Source organism: Misgurnus anguillicaudatus, chromosome 19 (genome assembly GCF_027580225.2).
Source record: "Misgurnus anguillicaudatus chromosome 19, ASM2758022v2, whole genome shotgun sequence".
In the NCBI taxonomy this organism is placed as follows: Eukaryota; Metazoa; Chordata; class Actinopteri; order Cypriniformes; family Cobitidae; genus Misgurnus; species Misgurnus anguillicaudatus.
In genome coordinates, this window is record NC_073355.2 from 9,505,794 (window position 1) to 9,526,123 (window position 20,330).

At 39.0% G+C, this 20,330-nt stretch overlaps 1 protein-coding gene across 1 annotated transcript in view; it reads left to right on the forward strand.

Moving 5' to 3' along the window:
* ppap2d (phosphatidic acid phosphatase type 2D) overlaps nt 1-20,330 on the forward strand; it is a 42,658-nt gene that overhangs the window by 11,524 nt on the left and 10,804 nt on the right. The window lies entirely within an intron of this gene.

Sequence of the window (20,330 nt, forward strand, 5' to 3'; positions counted from 1 at the left end):
ATAGAGGGATGTATCAACAATTCTTAGTTAAGGTAATAAACCATTTTAATATTGAAAATGAGTAGACTATTCCTTTAAGGTGGTAGGGTTTCCCAGCTTAGGCGGGCCGCCCGAACTGAAAAGTGCTGCAGGAAACACTGCTTATTCATGTAAGCCATCCGAGTAGAGTCAGAGTAAGAGTATTTCGAAAAATGTCTGGGGTCTTGCTTTTTTCAAAATCTCGGAAAAAGACCAAAAATCGCCAACATTTTATTTTACTTTGTGCCTCTCTTATTATGTTGGTCAGTTGAATGTTAAATAGATCCAATCCATGTTCAGTAAAAATAATTTGATGCAGAAATAAACTAGCCAATAGGCCAACTATATAGTATTGTATACAAGTGTTTAATATCAGTATCGGCATTGCTATCGCCAATAGTTGTCTGTTTCATATCGGCGCATCCCACATTTTGATGTGACTCATTATTTATTTTTCTTTATTTAAAAAAGTGTATTGTGCCATTGTGCCATTTTCAAAGAGTTTAAATAAATGTTTATGTTAGATTTTTTGGCTGCATTTGCAAGTAAAAATGTAACTGCTTAACTAGGCAACATAAATATATTGATAAATGAATCGAATCGAATAATCGCACCGAAGAATCGCTTAATGTACCGGCAAAAATCGCATCATCGGCGGAGTAAATCGATTTGGTATCGAACCGTAATGAACTGTCCAATTTACACCTAATAAATAGATAGAGATATACAGTATATACATTTATGCATTTACGCATTTTGGCAGAGGCTTTTATCCAAAGCAACATACTGTACAGTGCATGTGTACAAGTTACACATTTAACCCCACAACCCTTTGCGCTGCTAACATGATGCTCTACCAATTGAGCTACATATACACACACTTTATATACTAGGGATGTTCATATTGACTGGTTAACTTTTACCAAAGGTAAGATTTTATGACTGATTAATTATAAGAATATAATTGTCCACACTTGCGTAAAGAAAGTGATACTTTGTTAAAAACTGTTAAGCGTCGCCGTCCTGAATACGTTGATATTGTTGATGTAAATTTTAATCTATCACTACAAACTATATATCGTTGGAAAGGTCTAAGCCTCCAGAATAGACATTTCAGCAGTGTTTTAAAAAATAAATTATGTAGGGAGAGTAATTGATTCATTTATGAAGAGAGTGTGCCTCAAAAAATTTATTTTCTGCTAAATGTCACTGTCCCACCAGCAGGACAACTACATTTACTTCAATGTTTGCATATGAATTCTTATCTAATCATGACAAACTGTATATTGTTTGAAAGCTCCAAGAGTGTAGATTTAACCCAATAGGGTGGGGTGACGCTTAAAAGGTTAAAGGGATCATTTGTACTGCATATGTGTCCATGCTTGAGTATGGTTTGAAAGCTGCACGGAGATGGTGTGTGTGCAGATGACGTGATCTCGCACACGTCCGGACAGACCTTCGCTGTACGCCTCTGTCCTAGACCCTGACCATAAACATGAGAAAGAACAGAGAAAGAAGACGCAGAAGCAAAACTTTTTGAAAGTGTCCTGCTTTAGAAATGGCCATTGTGGAAGATGAAGAAAAGATAATCTGTCGTCTTTAGATATTAATCCTCTGGACTGATCGCGTGCTCTTTGATAATGTAATGTTTGGTATGCTCAGAGTACGATCAGGTGAAGTGCAGTAAAGTGACTTTGGTTTAGCTTTATTGATTCGTAATCTATTTTAACCATAAGTGCAGCACCAGACACATAAAGGTGAGACACCGACAGATCCAATCAAAAGGAAATGAGTGAGACATCAAAGCTCAAGACATAAACACAGCAGTGTCTAAGTGTGTGTGTGTGTGTGTGTTCAGTGAGTAAGTGCAGCTCTATCAGATGGAGTGATGCTGCCTGTATGAATGAACATCTTCCTGTTTATCACTTCCCCTCACCTTTCTTCTCTACCGTGTCCCAAATACAAAATCTAATCAAAGGTGCTCGTACAAAGAACCCACTGGACTTTGTGTGAGTGTGTGTGAAGTGCCTGCTTGTATAACTCGGCTTGTGTTTCCATTGAGTTGGCAGAGAAAGCGGTCAGGTGAGGCTGGGAGACTGCGGCACGTCGCAGCATGTCAGTTATGTGGGCGGCATCGCATTCAGGGCTGCTCGCAAACACATGCTGTCTGCCGTCTGCATGCTCATTCATGTTGATCAATGAACGAAAGCAGTGCACGTCACAGTTAAACACGCCATCATTATAACACCTATCAAACACGTATGGAATTAGTAAACATGCCCTTGATCAGTCTTACAAAACAAAATATATGGTCATATAATTGAAAGGGATAGTTCACCCAAAAAAGAAAATTTGGTGTCTATTTACTCACCCTCGGTCCATCCGATATGTTGGTCACATGTTTTCTTCAGAAGAACTATAAAAGATATTTTTTCTTTGCTCTGTGGTTCATATAATGCACGTCAACGGTTTCCGCCACTTTGAGAGTTTAAAGGTGCTCTAAGTGAATTCACGCGTTTTAGACCATAAAACATTTTTTGTTACATTCAGCAAACATCTCCTCACTATCTGCTTGCTGCCTGTCCGCTGATCAAACTGTAAAAAAACGTGATCTCTGTAGACAGCCCAGGCTCCACAAACCACAATAAAAACATAGTGGCCAAACCTAGCACCACGAAACAAAACAAAGTGTTCCAGCCAATAAATGACTAGAAGGATTTGGGGGTGGTTGTTGGGCGCGTTTATGAAAGCACAGAAGGGAGGGGGAGGAGTTAGCTACGCTCCGTTTGTTTGAAAACAGTTCAAACATCAACAAAAGTGACGTCTCACAGATTCGCTTAGAGCGCCTTTAAAAAGCAGATATATTTAAGTAAGAAATAATTGACTACAGGCTGTTTAATTATTTGAAAATAATGCAAACCTAAATTAATGCACACCACAAATGCCGCGGGTGTGCATTATTTTCAAATAAATCTAAGGACCGGAGTCAATTATTCCGCTTACACGACGGTTATCACAAACGTTGCTTTGGTGGTTATTTTAAGACATTTGACAGGTTAAGTGTGCGTTTAATGAAATAATATACAGAATTTTACCGAAATAAAGTAAGGTGTGCGTTTACTGAATAATAACACCCGTAAAACGTTTCTCAACCAGTTAGCATAAAGCATTTAATAGCCCAACGAGAAAATAATACAAAAGTAATCCCCACGACTACTGGTGACATACAGTATTGACATCTTGTGAAGCCAATTGACATTTTTTGCAAGCAATTAAACGTTAATTACCACATTGTTCGTTTTAATGCAGAGCCTCTGATAAACATGCGCGCGATCTTCTTGTGGTGTTAACCAGCCTCTCACTGCCACCTATAGAGCAGGACTGTAATGCCACCAAAAGATTTTTTACGTCTTATAAGATTTTCAAAATGTGATAGATCACAAACATTTAACGTTTTGCTCCTATAGTGTGTGGTGTGCCATGATGTGTCAAATACAGCACACCACACACGAGCAGATTTTCAACCAGAGTCTTGACTGTGAACACAGGAAATCTCGCAAAATCTTGCGAGACTTCAGAATAAGAATGGACGGATATGCAGGACCAAATTTCAATGATAGTGTTTGGAATGATTTTTACAGAAAATTCAAGGGGGAAAAAGAAAAGGGTTTCGGTGAAGTCATGGATACAGCGGGAACATGGTCTGTACAAGTTTACTTTGCATCAACTTCACTTTGTGCTGCGCCATGACTGCTTCCGTCTTCCATCATCTCGCTTTCTGATTGGATATTGTTTCGTTTCACGTGATAATCAAAAGAGCGTAATTGTTACAGTAAGTTTGTAAAATGTAAATTTATTACACAGCTCGTTGGAATGCTTGATTCTGACTGGCCAGTTGCGACATTTGCAGGTTTATTTTTCCCAGTTATACCACGGGTCTGTTGAATGCTTTATTCTGATTGGCTGAGAAGTGTTCCATGGGTGTTGATTATTTTTCAGTAAACCGCACACCTAACCTGTTAAATGTCTTAAAAATAGGCACCAGAGCACTGTTTGTGGTAACCGTGGTTTAAGTAAGGAATAATTGACGACGGGCCATTGAATTATAAGAAAATAATGCACACCAAAGGTACAATGCGGCACTCTTATAAGTTATTCCTCTTATACCACGGTTACCAAAAAACATTGCTCTGGTGCCTATTTTTAAGACATTTGACAAGTTAGGTGTGCGGTTATCAGAAATGAATGCATACCCACGGAACATATCTCAGCCAATCAAAATGCAGCATTCAACAGACCCGTGGTATAAGAGAAATAATTGACTCCAGTCCTTTGAATTATTTAAAAAATAATGCACACCCACAGTGTAACAGCAATCCGCTTTGCGTCGTGCCGCATTAACCACCTTGGGTGTGCATTATTTTCTTATAATTCAACTAGTGATAGACCGATATATCGGCCGGCCGATATATCGGGCCGATATTTGCGAGTTTTATGTGTATCGGCATCGGCCGATACATGGCTGCCGTGTTTGCCGATTTTTCCGGCATAATTTACAGAGTGCTGGAACCCGCAAGCGATTGCAGGTCATGTGACTAAAAACAACCAACCTTTTCACGACAACATTGAAAGATCGGCTTAACAGCTGATCATAGCTGAACAAAGTGGGTTTTTTTTTCATCTCTATGGGGCGGTTTCCTGGACAGGGATTAGACTAGTTCTAGACTACAATAAATGTAAGAACTGTGCAAACTAATAACATCTCTTTTTAACAACATGCCATTTTTTTACATAATTTTTATGATGTAAATTGAGTGAGCAAAACCAGTATCGGCTCCAAATATCGGCTCAAGAAAATCGGCAGCCTGTATCGGTCATCGGCTAAGGCTGATGAATCAAAAATCGGTATTGGCATCGGCACTGAAAAATCCATATCGGTCGATCCCTAAATTCAACGACCTGTCGTCAATTATTCCTTACTTATACCATATGGCCGTTGAATGCTTTATTCCGATTGGTTGAGAAATGTTCCACATATTTGACAAACGCACACCTAACCTGTCAAATATCTTAGGCACCAGAGAAATTTTTGGTAATTGTAGTATAAGCGGAATAATTGATGACAGGCCGTTGAATTATAAGAAAATAATGCACACCCAAGAGTCCATTACTTCGCTTATACCACAATTACCACAAACATTGCTCTGGTTTTTATTTTTAAGACAATTGACAGGTTATGTATGCGTTTTACAAAAAAATAATCAACACCTATGGAACATTTCTCAACCAATCTAAATACAGCATTCAACAGACCTGAGGTATAATTGAAAATAATTCACACAGCAAATAATATATTTTAAATGTTTTTTAAAATTATATATTTAATTGATGTAATTACTCTAATGATTTAATTTTTGTATTTGTTCTTATTATTTGTACGTTGTTGCCACGATATCATCATTTAAATGTTGCCATTTATTTTTTACTCCATAAAGCCATAAATGGTGCATACAAATCAAATTGTGTTTCTGGGTCAAAGTGTTGATATACTCATATGTGCTCAGTTTAAACTACAGTATATAATTCACGACAAGCTTTCACGCCCATTTTATTAGCAAATAGTCATCCTGTCCTACTTCAATGCACTCTCATTTGTTCAATAAATCAACATCACCCTACCATTATGTCTCTCTCTCTTTCTATTTCTTTCTCTCTCTCTCTCTCTCTCTCTCACTCACTTTATTCTTTCCTCTGGCTAAAGTGCATTAGTAAAGCATCAGACGCGCTGTAAGCCACTTAAGAGTGATCCAGAGCAGTCTGTTGGAGTCTGCTAACTCTCTCCTGTACAGAGTCACAGCTCGAAAAATGAGGAAACAGCCCTGGGCTGTGTGTGCTGGTGGTTTAATGCTGTTGTTATGGATCTGATAAAAGGTCAGAGGTTAAAGCTCATTGCTCTATGACAGCAGCCCATCTCCCTCACGAGCGAATGAGAACCGTAGCGAACCCCGCCGAGAGACACAACAAATTATAGGATTACACCATTAGGGGTGAAAGAGGAGCGAATGAGTGGCAGTTAGCGGTGCGGTAACCTCATCACATCTATTATTGCAAATTACACACAGAAAATATGCAGCCTGTTTTTAATTCCTCTTTCAAGCTTTGGAGAATCAGAGGAATGCCCCCCCCCAAAAAAACAAACACAGTTTTTACATCAGACACAACTTCCCCCCTTAGATGTGTCATAATGACTCTATATGGTATCAGCTCTTGTCATGGTATCTCACCCAGTGACCTGCCACAACACAACCTCATTACCAGAAACACACACAAACAAACAAAGTCTTTAAGTATCCGGAAAAACTTTTGAACCCTCATCTGTTGGCTATAACATTTTGCAAGAAGGGCTAAAAGCACCAATTCCCAGCCTGAGGACACATGTCTGGACTCGGCTACGGTAACATCACTGTTGGAGATGGGGGTCAGAGAGGGATGCTGGGAGCTTGAGCAAGCACGAACTCATCTCTCCGTGTGGTTCTGCTCCCCTTCACCTCAATGCTTGTCATGTGTGTTTATTTCTAGGTGTTAAGGAAACATTTTTAGGAATCCTTAAAGGGATTATAGGAGCGGGCTGCGCTCCATAAAAATCAAAGTTCACCTCAGCAGAGGTGCACTTTTAAAAATAAGGTTTTAAAAAATTGCATCTCTTTACAGCTGCTTGTTAAAAAAAATGTATTTACATTCATACATTTGTTGAACACTTCTTTCTAACGTGACTTACAGTCCATTCAAGGTATACATTTTATGTCCGTGGTCCCTGGGATTCGAACCCATGACCCACTGCTTTGCCATGCTTAACCTACTGAGCTGGCCATACGTTTCTTTGTTAAATACAGTTGAGTGTATGATTTAATGTTTTATTTAAAGGTAAAGGCTTTACTCATTATTTTTAGGCCAAAGTGCATAAGACTTTCCAAAGAACCAAAAATAGTTCCTCAAAAAAAGTGACATCATAGGTGACATCATAGGTGTCATACTTAAAAATGGGTCTTGTATTGCATCATGTGCATTTAGAGAAAATACGAGAACCCAATCATTGATTTTCCATCTGTTTACCGAGTTTGCAAAAGTTATTTGTAAAGGTTGACCGATATGTTTTTTTATGGCCAATACCGATATTAAGAAAGCTGTATGGCCGATATGAGGTCGATATAAGAGACAAACAGAAAATTGACATTTGACAAAAAAAAAAAACATTTGTTATATACACTGCAAAAAAATTATTTTTAAGAAAAAAAATTCTTAGTATTTTTGTCTTGTTTTCAGTAAAAATATCTAAAACATTTTAAATTAAGATGCTTTTTCTGGATGAGCAACGACCCAAGAAAATAAGTCAAGTTTTTAGACCAAATTAGCTGTTTTAGATCAAATTTAAGTGATTTTGTGCATAAAACAAGCAAAAAAATCTGCCAATGGGGTAAGCAAAAAATCTTGAACATTTTTCTTAAAAACTAAATTCAAGAAAAATTTGCTTACCCCATTGGCAGATTTTTTTGCTTGTTTTATGCACAAAATCACTTAAATTTGATATTTTTTGTCTAAAAACTAGACTTATTTTCTTTCAAAATCTTAATTTAAGAATTTTTAGAAAAAAATTGATTTTGTTTTCTTGAAAAACATTTTTTTTGCAGTGTAACATTTATAAATATACACTTTGAAAGTACTTAAAGCATATTTACAAGACATAATTATTGTGGATCTGACATCTCATGGTACTGTTTGAATTTTAAGAGTAATTTAATCCTTTCTGAATGATGTTTTAAAGGCGACATATCGTGAAAATCTGACTTTTTCATGTTTAAGTGCTATTGGGTCTCCAGTGCTTCTGTTAACCTACTTGAAAAAAAAACAGTAATTTAGTTTAGGTAAACCATTCTCTGCAAGCATGTGAAAAAATAGGACATTTAGATTTTGCCTTTGTTGTGATGTAGAAAGCAAGTCTTATTACAATAATACCGCCCCTTAATCTGCATTATCCAACCACAGCACTGCCATTTAGTGCAGAGAGAGAGAGAGAGAAAATAATTGACAGCACAATTGAGTTTCGATTTCAACAAACCACCATTATGGTGATCAGTGTTTGCTTTCATCGGCTCATTTGCATTTAAGATGACACCCAAAAACGGCACATTTTTGCTCACATTTACAAAGTTGTAATTTTAATATGCTATAATAAATTATCTCTGGGGTATTTTGAGCTAAAACATTGCATGCATACATTGGGGACACCAAAGATTTATTTCACATTTTAAATAAGTCTCATAATATGTCCCCTTTAAATGTTCTCTAGTGACACTTTAATGTTTTTAAAAATTGTTTGTAAAAAGCTCAACCCAAAGTTCGACTTTTTTAAAGCAATGTGCGTGCTGTAGTTTAGTTTTTTTGTTCGTATCTTTAGGTAGTTGTGTGTGTGTGTGGTACTTGTGTGTCTCTCCGGGTCTGCCTCTTTGTTCCTGGTGTGATTCGTCTTTAGTGTGAGCTGATCGGGGTAGACACAACAGAACACCAAACAACAACAGGACGAGTAATGTTTCCTTTGAGCTCTCTCTCTCTCTTGACAGAGATCAGCTCTGCCCATCTACCCAAACAGACGCTCTTTCAGACAATAGCTTCAATTAGTAGTTTAGTGGATGATGGTCCTATAATCCAAAACAAAGTCGTAGTGCCAGAGGCTGTATCATCTGTACAGCTTTGTTTCATCTCTCTCTGTATGTGTGTGTGTGTCACAGAGCAAACTCCCAACCATATTTTTTAACAAAGCCTTTTTTGTCTGACAGAAAGACAGTGAAAACAAAGGTGGACAAAAAGCCATAGATTAAACAAGATTAAACGAGTAATTACATCTTTACTCTTGCTCGTTCCCTGTTATAAGAATGAGCAAATACTTGTATTTCTTGTTCGCATATAATTTTAAGTCTGTTTTAAATGCCATCTGCTCGGACTGTCTATACCCATGATTTGTCGTTTCGTCCAGACACGAGGTCGACTACCTGCTTGGGTTCATCGTTCATTGTTTGTGTAGTCCAAGGCTGCCCGCGCGTGTGGATGAGTCGGTTTAGACTATGTTTGTGTAGATTTACGTCCACACGGGCTTGCTGCGGTCGTATATATTGACTCTGTGGTTGCTGTGGCTTTCAGAGCTGTTTATGTATCCGTACGCTAGCGCGGTTACAAAAGTCGGCCCCTGATGTGTGTCAAGTTTGTCAGCAAAGTTTTTTGTTTGTGTAGCCATTATTTATAATGCATGTAGGAATGTTTGGGAAGTGTTCGGGGATTGGGGTAATAAGTGTGCATTGTAATAATGAAGTGTTTGTGTGTGTATTGTTATGAAGAGGACGGGCCCTGTTTACAAAGTAGGTCTCAGCCGAGCCTCTTTTTGACCTCACATTCCAGAACAGACGCTAATCGTCTCCGTCTGGCAAACTCTCTTTCTCCCTCCCTCCTCTATTTGCTCCATCTTAATCTCTGCGTGTTTTAAATGCTACGGCAAGCATTACTAACTAACACTAGTATTTTAACACTAGTAAACTTTCGTGTAGAAATCATCCTGCGCTGTTACGGATTCTATGGATCATGCGTTGTGCCATTACTCTTCTTAGTGATTGGGTTTATGATACCCTAGCAACCACATAACAATGCATTAAATAGCATTAAATACAATCGTAACATTTTAACGATGCCTAGTGACCAAATAGAAATGCACTAAAAACCTCAAGGAATGCCTCAACAACTGCATGGCTGGCACTGTGTCCGAAATTGCCTACTTCCATACTATATAGCTTGGGTCTTCAACAGGGGGTTGGGGGCCCCCTTGGGATCCGTGGTGGTATTACTGAGGGTCCTCCAAATATTGTTTGAATTCAAATGATTTATTAAAAAAAAATGCATTAATAGGCTATTAATAGAAATGTTAAACTTAAAAACGTAAGGTTCCCCCATTAAAGTCTATTTAGTAAATTTAAAATGTAGTTTTATAATTGAAAATGTAATTGAAAATGTAGTAAAATGTTATGTAGAATGTAAAGTATCTGTGTATACAAATATCTTTGTAATGCAAACTTCATAAAATATGTTGTCATAAATCCATACTTTGATACATGTAATGTATAACTCTGCTACTCCTCTCTATCCATTAAAGGGTCCTTGGCCTGAAAAAGGTTGAAGACCCCCGCTATATAGTATTTGAAAAACAGTAGGCGAAAAGTACCTGGATGAGGTACTACTTCCGGCAAGATTTTTAGGGGTACATAAAGGTCTTCGCGGTCCACTTAGATCCGAAAACCCGAGGTCTAACCCAAGTGTGTTTTTGCCGAACGGACCAGAGAAGACCCAAACTACACTATCTGGCGTGTGTGCATCGAGTGCTTTTCCATACCCCCCCTCAGTTTGCCAAAAACACTTGCGACATTGTATGGATGGTGCTAACCACCATTATGGTGATCAGTGTTTGCATTTCATGAGCTCATTTGCATTTAAGAGGACACACCCAAAAGCGCCACATTTTTGCTCACATTTACAAAGTGGTAATTTTAACATGCAATAATAAATTATCTCTGGGGTATTTTGAGCTAAAACGTTGCATGCATACATTGGGGACATCAAAGATTTTTTATTTTACATTATATGGATGGCGGTAGGTTAATTTTCGTTGATCCAGACCTGTCAATCAATTTGGAATGCACACTGTAAGCTTTGTGTTGTCGTCAGATAAAAAAAGAAATAAATAGAGCAGTAGGCCAAATTGGTTGCGAGGCCACCAGGTTTTTTTTCTGACTGGTGCGTGTGGGGCAGCAGTCGGGTTAAAAAAATTGGGTTGGACTCTGGTCTAATTTTGTCAGGTTTATCTCGTGTAGGGGCTTTCTGTTAAGGGGACAGTAAGTAGTATTTTCCCCATCTAGTGGTGAAATTGTATTTTCCATTCAAACGAATAGTGCTCTCTAGCTCCTCGCTTTTCAAAATGCGTGTTGCAACTACGGTAGTCGTTATGTACTCACTGATCTCCTTGTCCGTTGGTTCACGTGTTTTGATTACGCGTTGCGGTAGGCTAGTGCTTTTTGTCCCTCTCTGCTATTATAGTTTATCAATATGGCAGAACGACATGGAAACTTTCTTGGACTTATCCGTTCAATGTAAATAAAGAGAAGAAATTCTAAACTTACAAAGAAAAGTCATTTGACACCAATGAGGACATATTTATGAATTAAGAGATTGATTTTGACTAATAAAATACTTTAAAAAACTACACATTGTCCCTTTAAAAAAATTGTTTATGCATGTCGGGTAAAAAGTGATTCGGGTCATTTCGGGTTGGTTACATTTCTTTGGACCCAAGAAGACCTCTAGTGTGCATTCGATGGACACATACTTATCCAGTGAGTCCCTGGGAGAAGAGTCACTCGACAAAGAAGAAGAGGTGTTGTCATATAAAAAATGTTGGAAAGCGGTAGAGCTTGTTTTAACATCCAAGTTAACGGCTCACTTGTTGTTGTTGTTGATGACGATGTACTGTATGTCACATGACATATCAACATACCCATATTTATACTTTGTATATAGTACCTACTGTTTTAATGGACGATGAGTAGGTACCTCATCGTATTCGGTTCGTACATGTGATTTCAGTTGCAGGGAATGTCTTCGCAACACCCATTACATAGCAACACTACAACAACCACCTTTAAGACGTTAGCAAGAACAAAGCAATGCCCTTAAACACTCTAGAATGAGTTTTCCACTGCTCTTTTCTTCAAACTTTTCTTTTGCATTATTTTGTTACAGCTTGATGCAGTATTAATTGGGAACACTTCATTTCTATACACACAAACTGAAATACGCTCCAGCTGTTTTTCATTCCTGCATACTTCTCTTGCTCTGTTTTTTGTTCCCTCTTGTTTTATTGTTATTCTTTCACAGTGAGCTCATTCTGGGCTGTTGTTCTCAAATGTGTAAATTAGAACCAGAGCTTTTCATTCCCGAATCGCCTTTCGTCGTCTGTTCTGCACCCTCTGTTTTGTTTCCCCACTTTCGCAACTGACTTACGGCCAGCAGGCCGAGAACACTCTGTGCAAATCGTCACGGCCATGTGTCGTTTATCTCCTATCTTCTCAGGCTTGTATTCCCTCTTCCACCATCATTCATCTCAGCCTCTCTCTCCCCAGCCAGATTTGCTTGCAGCTGCTTGACAGATTTCGTGCGGCCAGCCGGTGGTTTGGAGGTTTGTTGCGAAGCCCCGTAAGTCAGGCTGAAAGAGTTAGAGCGAGTGTAGCTGTGGTCGTAGTTGCCCCACAGAACACATTTGGATCCGTGTACACTGCTGCCTACTGTGCGCAGCGTGTTTGCCATGGGCTTGGGTCAGGCCAATCTGCGGTGCGTTTCTCGGTAAGGCCTGAATCACAGGCTGTGTTTGTCTCCGGGATGTCAAGGTTGTTGGCCCGTGGCTTTTTGGATCTGATCTGCTAATGGACTTCTGTTGATCTGCTAACTTCGTCGGCACTTTAATGGAACAGCGTGTAGAGTGTATCCCAATCAATAGCATCGACTGGGTCCAGGTTATAAATGGCGAGAAAAGAGACTGGTGGATATGGGCTATTGCATTACCACTTGGATCCATTAGCGATGTTCTCTAGATAAGCGAGTTTGCTTGGGTGGGTCACTGATCCTGATATCGCCCCGTGTTTAGTTAATGGAACAATTTCACTGTGTTTTACACAACGCTGCAGTACCGTATAGATTTGACAGATGGCCTTGTTTCGTAAAATGAATCCGATGGTTGTGTCATCGATACGGACGACTAATGACGCTGGACAACTGATATGTTTTCAACGACATTCAAACATTAAGGATCTGTAATTCTGCACGACCATTAACCCTGATCTGATATCTATGGTTTCATTTCCATCTTTCTGATTGCTATTAAATAGAACAAGAGATTATTATAACAAATCGCTAGGCTGCAAACCGAACTCCTGTCAGGGTGATCTAGTGTCTTTTGAGGACAGGCGCCGTCGATGATTCTCAATCCTTGACCCATCTGTCTGCAGTTCATGTGTTACCCAGTTTAGCATGAGTGATTTAGGTAATCATTAGTTCGGCTGACAACAGTTAGCTGCAGGCTAACTCAGTGTTTGAAGTGCCTTCTTTTGGAGGGTGAGCTTAAGGACCACCCTAAGGTCGCTGTATGTTAAGTGCGTTCGACTGAAGCATTGGAGGTCGAGGTCAAGGCGATATCTCTCCTAACCTACAGTACGCCGAGTGCCAAGAGCATTATTTGCTAAACTCTGAAAGTACCTCAGCACACACAAGCCAGTAAAAGTGAGAAAATGCGCACAATTACTTATTGTATCTCTTAAACTTCAAAACCCCCTAAAAACCTGTTCCAAAGGCATCATCAGGTCAGCCCATTTAAAGTAAGCGACAGCAACATATCCTGCTGTAGGTGACATAGACACTGTTCTCTTGGGTGGCACGGGATGACTTCTCAGCACAGAGCTCTCAAAACACTCAGTCCACTTCTCTATTCAGTCACCTCACACTCTAAAAATGGCTGGGTTATTTTTGACCCATGCTGGGTAAATATTGGACAGATCACACCTCTGGGTTAAAAATGACCCAATGCTGGGTTATTGTAATCCCTGGTTGCATAACAACAACCCAACATAGGGTCATTTTTAACCCAGCATTGGGTCATTTTTAACCCACCACGTGATCTGTCCAATATTTACCCAACATGTGTAAAAAATAACCCGATAATTTTTCAACCCAGAGTGCATTTTAAAGGAAAAGTTTACCCAAAGATGAAAATTCAGAAGATCCGAATACTAATTTCAAATGTGGTGACACAGCGATAATGTCAAACTCATTGGTTCTTCTGTTTCTTGTTACTAGCTGTCATATGTGTGTTTTAATACGAGACGTGCACAAACCCAAGATTTGATGTTATCAACATGCCTCCATATTTGAATTTAGTGGTTGGATCTGCAAGTTTACATTGATATGCAATGTAAATAGGGATGCACCGAAATGAAAAATTTTGGCCGAAACCGAAAAACGATAAAGAGGAAACCAAGGCCGAAAACCGAAACACCGAAATAAATTATTATGCCAATTATTAGTTCCATTGCATTTATGGCTATCACTGGTCTCGTACACACTGCAAACTTTTGGGAGTGACAACCGCATTAAAATGCGGGAGTGAATCCCCTAAATGTTCATTTCATGGCTGTACGGATCAAGACTCACTCCCGAAAATGTGATTATTGACACAGAGATAACTATAGCAACATTCTACCGTCTCGCGTGCTTATCACTCACAGCTTTGACCAAAATAATAACAGCATTGTGTTTTGCAATAAACCTCCGTCTTGGCGTTGTGTATTTTACGCTTTTGTGAGGCTGCTTCACAGCGTGGAGCGCGTGGTCTTGCAGTGTTGCCAGGTCCTCGTCTTTTTTGTACGTAAATACCGTTTTGGCGCTTAACCGCTTATGGCTTTTGGCTCATGAAGCGATCAAGTTTTTGCTGTTAATAAAGTGTGAGGGTACCGGTCCCAATATTTTGATCTTTGAGGTAAAGCATTTAGATTTATTTCGGTTTATTATTGGATTTTCTTGTTCACTGTTTTTTAGTGCAAGATCTGGCAACACTAGTCAGCAAACACTTGTGCCTTGATTAACTACTAGTTGTTCAGTTCGGTTTTGTACACACTGTGCAGAGTTTTTGTAAATTCGGGAATCACTACCTGCATTTTGCGAGAGTTAATTCGGTTGTGGAATGCGGTTGTGAGTCCCTTAAATTACTGAAGTGTGTGTGTGTACAGAACAGGATTAAGCATTAAAAGGTGAAGTGACAACCAAATTAATATGCAGTGTGTACGGGACCACTGTGTACTTACTTTACTAGGGGTGTGACGGATCACAAAACTCACGGTTCGGATCACATTACAGTTTTTGAGGCACGGGGATCAGATTGTTTTTCGGATCAGCAAAAAGGGGGTGGGAAAAATCTAACAACAAATAAAGAAATTGCAAAAAAGAACAAAGTTGCACATTAAGTAAGGTCTGAAATTAGCATTAGGTACAGAAATCGAATTAAATGAATCATAACACTGTCTTTATTGTATAAATGAAATATAATTATTATTATTTTAGAGCCACAGAAGTGATTTTCTCTTGGGTTGTTTGATTAACATTTAATGACACAGTAACTTAAGTAAGTTTATTTAGGTTACTGTCTCTTTAAGACCAAATAAGCACAGACTGGTTTCTGACTGTAATCTATTCATACACTAAAGACATAAACAAATGTTTTTATTAGAAAAAGAATACATTTAGTTTGTATGTGCCCTGTCATTAACAGAAAGATTTTATGTTCTCTTGCTTTTTGAAACGCGTCTCTCCGTGTATGCACTACTGAGTGCCCTTAAACGCGCGTGCACACAGAGACCAAGGGCGAATCCCAAACAGCGCAGCATAAACAGTTGCTACACGTAAAAACGTTAAAAATGTTTTTCATTGTTTTATTCGCCAAATGTATGTTAATGGACTACAGTATGAGACACATTAGCGCGACTCTCTCAAGTTTACACATCAAGATTTCTGATCTTTGAAGGGCATAGTGAGGATCACGTATGACTGGAGCTGGAAAATAAAAGCTACAGAAAGCTGCTCACTTTAGTGCCTTTTTGTGGTTAAATACATCCACACCGCAGACATTTTGCTTCAGACAAGCACGTGCAGGTCGCGGTTTGCGTCCTCACAACATTTCGTCCGTATTGTTTCGGTGACAAAAGTATTTCGGTGGCCGAATATTCGGTGCATCCCTAATGTAGAAGTTAACTTTAGAATATATTTAATGATGGATGCATGTGATTTTTGGAGCCTCACCATTTTGAGCCTCATTTAAAAAGATGGTGGCATTTTAATGTAAAATTAATTGTTTGTGTTTAACTGAAGAAGGGAAGTCATGTACGTCTGGGATGGCACAATAGCCTGAAGGCTATTGACCAGATTCTTATCAAGGGAATTTTTGGGATTGCGGCAGCTCTGCCTAGTACCTCTTGGATTGAAAATTAATTATGTCCCAACCAGCTCCATATAAACATTACTGGTGATATACAGTACAGTCCAATACAATAAAATAATAAAAAATGGTTTTTAATGTAAATGTAAAATTGTGGGAAGTAAAGCCAGATCACAGTATAAATTCATCTTACCCACAATAAACCCTAAGAGTGATTTATTGTTCGCCCTATAGTTTAATGTCATTTTACTGCCTTTGCATTGTAAAAAGGTTATTTTAGACATATCAAAACATAGTAAACATCAATATATACACATTTTAGTAGGCAATACAGCAGGCAATTATTTATATAAGCTTGGCATCGGTCCCAGGATGTTTTTTAGCTCCAGTTTATCCCTGAATTACCCCAAAATTGGCTCGTCACCAATAACCGCTGGGAGAATAAATTTAGGGAAATATGCACTGAAGGAGTCTCTTATTGAATGTAGAAGGGGAATGGACATCAGTTTAAAAGCTCGATGGACCGGAATGAGAGCTTGGTCACCAGTTCCTCATATCCTGCATAGTGACCAGGGCAACGGCTAATGATAGAGCTCTAAGTTACACACAACCAAACATGTGGCCAGGTTAAAGTGGACCCTGCAGGATGATACGGTGTACAGGCCTGTCCAAAGCATGGATGAAATGTCAAGCATGTGAGCGAGAACGAGCGAAAGGGAGATCAGGGTCAGATCAGAGTCTGCTGACGTGGAACTCTGCGCTATCTCTCTTTAGTAATGCGTCGTCTTTAAACCTTTACATATTCAACCCTCAACGGGCCAGGATGTTGCATTTTACCTTATCTTTGTTTGCCTCCACATATTCGGAGAAATGCAGCTGTCAGCTATATGCACGGTGCAAATTTTGCCCTACACTTTGATTATGCTTATCAGGGGATTGCTCATAAGCATTCATCCTGATTGGACACAGGTGTGTTTGTGTGCTAATGGTGGCGGCACTCTTGGGAAAGCATGGATTTAACAAATAGGAATGTGTGATCTGTTTTACGGCGTGGAAAGACCCAAATCGCTCTCTGCAGTTCTCAACAAATGCCACTTTTTTGTTTCATTAATAGGATGTTTTTGAAGTGGAAGTGAACTCGCTGTTCTGTGTTTTAGTCACCGGAGACCTACTTTGCACTTTCCATCTCAGGATCTGTTTTTGCCCTCTCGATCATATATGTGTGTGTGTGTGTGCCCTGAAAGCTGAGTGGTCACGTACGCTTAGAGAGTCCCTGGCAGGGTTTGTGTTTGTGACTGGGTTTGTTCCAGCTGGGGGAGAGAGTGGAGGGTTAATCATTAAGTCTCATGCTCTGTGTGGATCAAGGGCATGGGACTGTGAGAGCCCTGGGCCTGAGGGAAACGAAACAAGAGAGAGAACTAATTCAAGATCACTGGGTATTTAAAAAAAAAAAGTTTGGGAAGGCATCGCTCATCCGATCAATACTATCATGTGTTTCTAGATGAAGTCAAGCCATTGTGTTTTACGTAAGGGATAATGTAGAGGCAGCCGGCAGCCACTGGGAAACAAGCCCCGACAGTGTGACCAGGACCCGACGCGAAGCGGAGGGTCCTGTATCACACTGAAGGGGCTTATTTCCCAATAACTACCGGCTGCCTCTACATTATCCCGCTTATTACACGGCTACTTGCCACATAAGAAAAAAAACTGGACATGAATATGAATTTGAAACATTTTATTGGCATATTTGTTTTAAATTAACATTTTTATCCTTCCGCGAAACTTTGCACAGATGCATAAAATGATCGTAATACCTTATAAAGATCCTCTGCTTCATACTTGTCTCCATTTTTTCTCTTTGAGAAGTTTTAATCCCCATTCTGTATTTTTTTGTGTGTTGGCTTCGTAGCTGTCATGCTCTATTTTGTCAAGTTCAGTCTCAGTAAGCTGTCTGTCTCTTGTCGTGGTTGTCGAGTGTTTGTCACAAGATGGCGCCACACAGACAGTAATCTTTATTGATCTTTATTGGCGCGGAGCGATATTACTCGTGCAAGTAGTCCGGCTATGCGTTATTATTTTGGAGCGGTTATTATTCGAAAAGAACGAACCTGCAAATGTCTCAACTGACCAATCAGAATCAAGCATTCCAGAGAGCCGTGTAATAAAGCCAAATAGATTTAATTGGCTATGTGTATGCCAGTGCCATTTATTTGCCTTAAGATACACACCAGTAACGTCTTTTATCTAAGGCATGTATATAAAAGATCCTTAAACAACTTGATTTAACCAAGGCCTAGTCCTTGCTTTAGCTAAGCATTGTCTGTGAAACCAGGCCTTATCCCAGATAGCGGATGACTCCGGGCCGGAACTCCACCAGAGCTGCCGACTTTGGTGCGGATTTGGCCCAGGGTCGTTTGCTGTCATTTAGACGTTAAGAGGTCAGATCAGTGCAGGATGTAGTTTTGGTATGGCTAGGGCTGTCACAATGATTAAATAATCGTCTCATCGCGATTGTTTGACCTCATCGCGATGATTTCAGATCACCGCAATGATTGCAAATCTCTTTAAAAAACACAAGGGGGAGCTGCAGCGCCTGGATAAACAAACCGTATCAGATTACTTTTAAATATGCGTTATGTGTATTAGTGTTGTCAAAAAATCGATATTTTGATACATATCGATACTGAAAAGTTAAAACGATTCTAATACCCGTGTTCCGCGGAATCGATACTCCGAGACGAGCTGCACGTTGTTATTTTTTTGTAACTCTGCAAACACCAGCTGCGCATTCTCGCTCTCTCTCTTTTTCTTTTAAACGGCGCACAAAGTGCACGTAAATGCAGTGCTCCGCCTCCTCTCCTGGTCTCGTTTGCTCTGGTTTAACGGTACAAGAAAGTCAATTTTTTCGGATGCGAGTCAAATAAACATGCGAACCCGAAGGACACAAGTGAAGTAAACCAAATATGCGTTGCTACAGAGCCGCGTGCTAACACCGCTAGCAAAGCACTGAAGGACCGACACGCCGACGAGAGATTGCTAATCATCGCTAAGTATTCTAGACTTGCCAAATTGTTGTTGATATGCATGTTGTCACGTTTTCTTTTTTCGTTTTCTTTTTTGCCTTTAATGATTCAAGTTAATACAATCGCCTCACAGTTATCAGACTTAGGAAATTCAGACAGCATTTTAACTGACAAGAAAATACTGTGGTGAAAAGTAAATGAACCCAAATACTGTTGTGCTTAAAGTTCACAAAAACATGTCATTTATTAACCCTAATCGTTCAGTGAGGTTTATTTTCACATTTGCACTATAATCTGTTTATCATATAAATGTTAATGTATTAACTAACAATAACAAACAAAAAGCAATACATTTGTTTAAGTACTTGTTTATCTTTTTTTACTATGCTAATGCTCACTAGAGAAAAACTAAAGACAATGCTGCTAAAATTATTCTTTTTTTACCTTGAATGCCATTGCATTTTAATATATTTCATATTTTGCTTAAATGTTTAATATATCTGCTGTTCATATGTTCATTTATTAGTGAGTTATATGATTAGAATGTTGTCCTGTTTTTAATATAAAGAGACAGCAATGAGATTTGAGAGTGTTTCTCCCTTTTCAGGGAAAGTATCGAAAAAACAGTATCGGAATCGAATTTCTTGACATGGTATCGGTACCGAAACAATAATTTTGGTATCGTGACAACACTAATGTGTATTAATATTAACTGCCAGGTAAACCTCACAAAAGATTTAATTTAAATAATCACAACAATATGTGTAAAATGATTTCATAAACAAAGAAAAAAATGTATGAGAATAAAATGTCAAAGCAATCAAATGAATCGGCATAATCGTCAAGGCCTAAAACAGGGAATTAATTGGCATAATAGTCACAATTTATTAGACAATTAACCGTCAGCCAAATTTCCTAGGTATGGCACCACCTGATATCATAATGTGGTTAATCTTTAAATTAATAATTGTTAAAACAAGTCCGGCTAAATTTCTTGAGAAATTCCAAAAAGGATTCTGCAAGTCACAGCAATGTGTGGGACCCATTTGATCCGTTCTTGAATATTATCTGTTTCCTGCACACCTGCCTGGAAACATCCAGGTGCGTAAGGGGTGTTTTTGTTTGTTTGAATTTGCTCGAATGAGAAAGTATTTGATGCACTCCAAGTGAACCGCATTCCCCTATTCCCAGGAGAACTTGCGAGAAACTTTCCGACT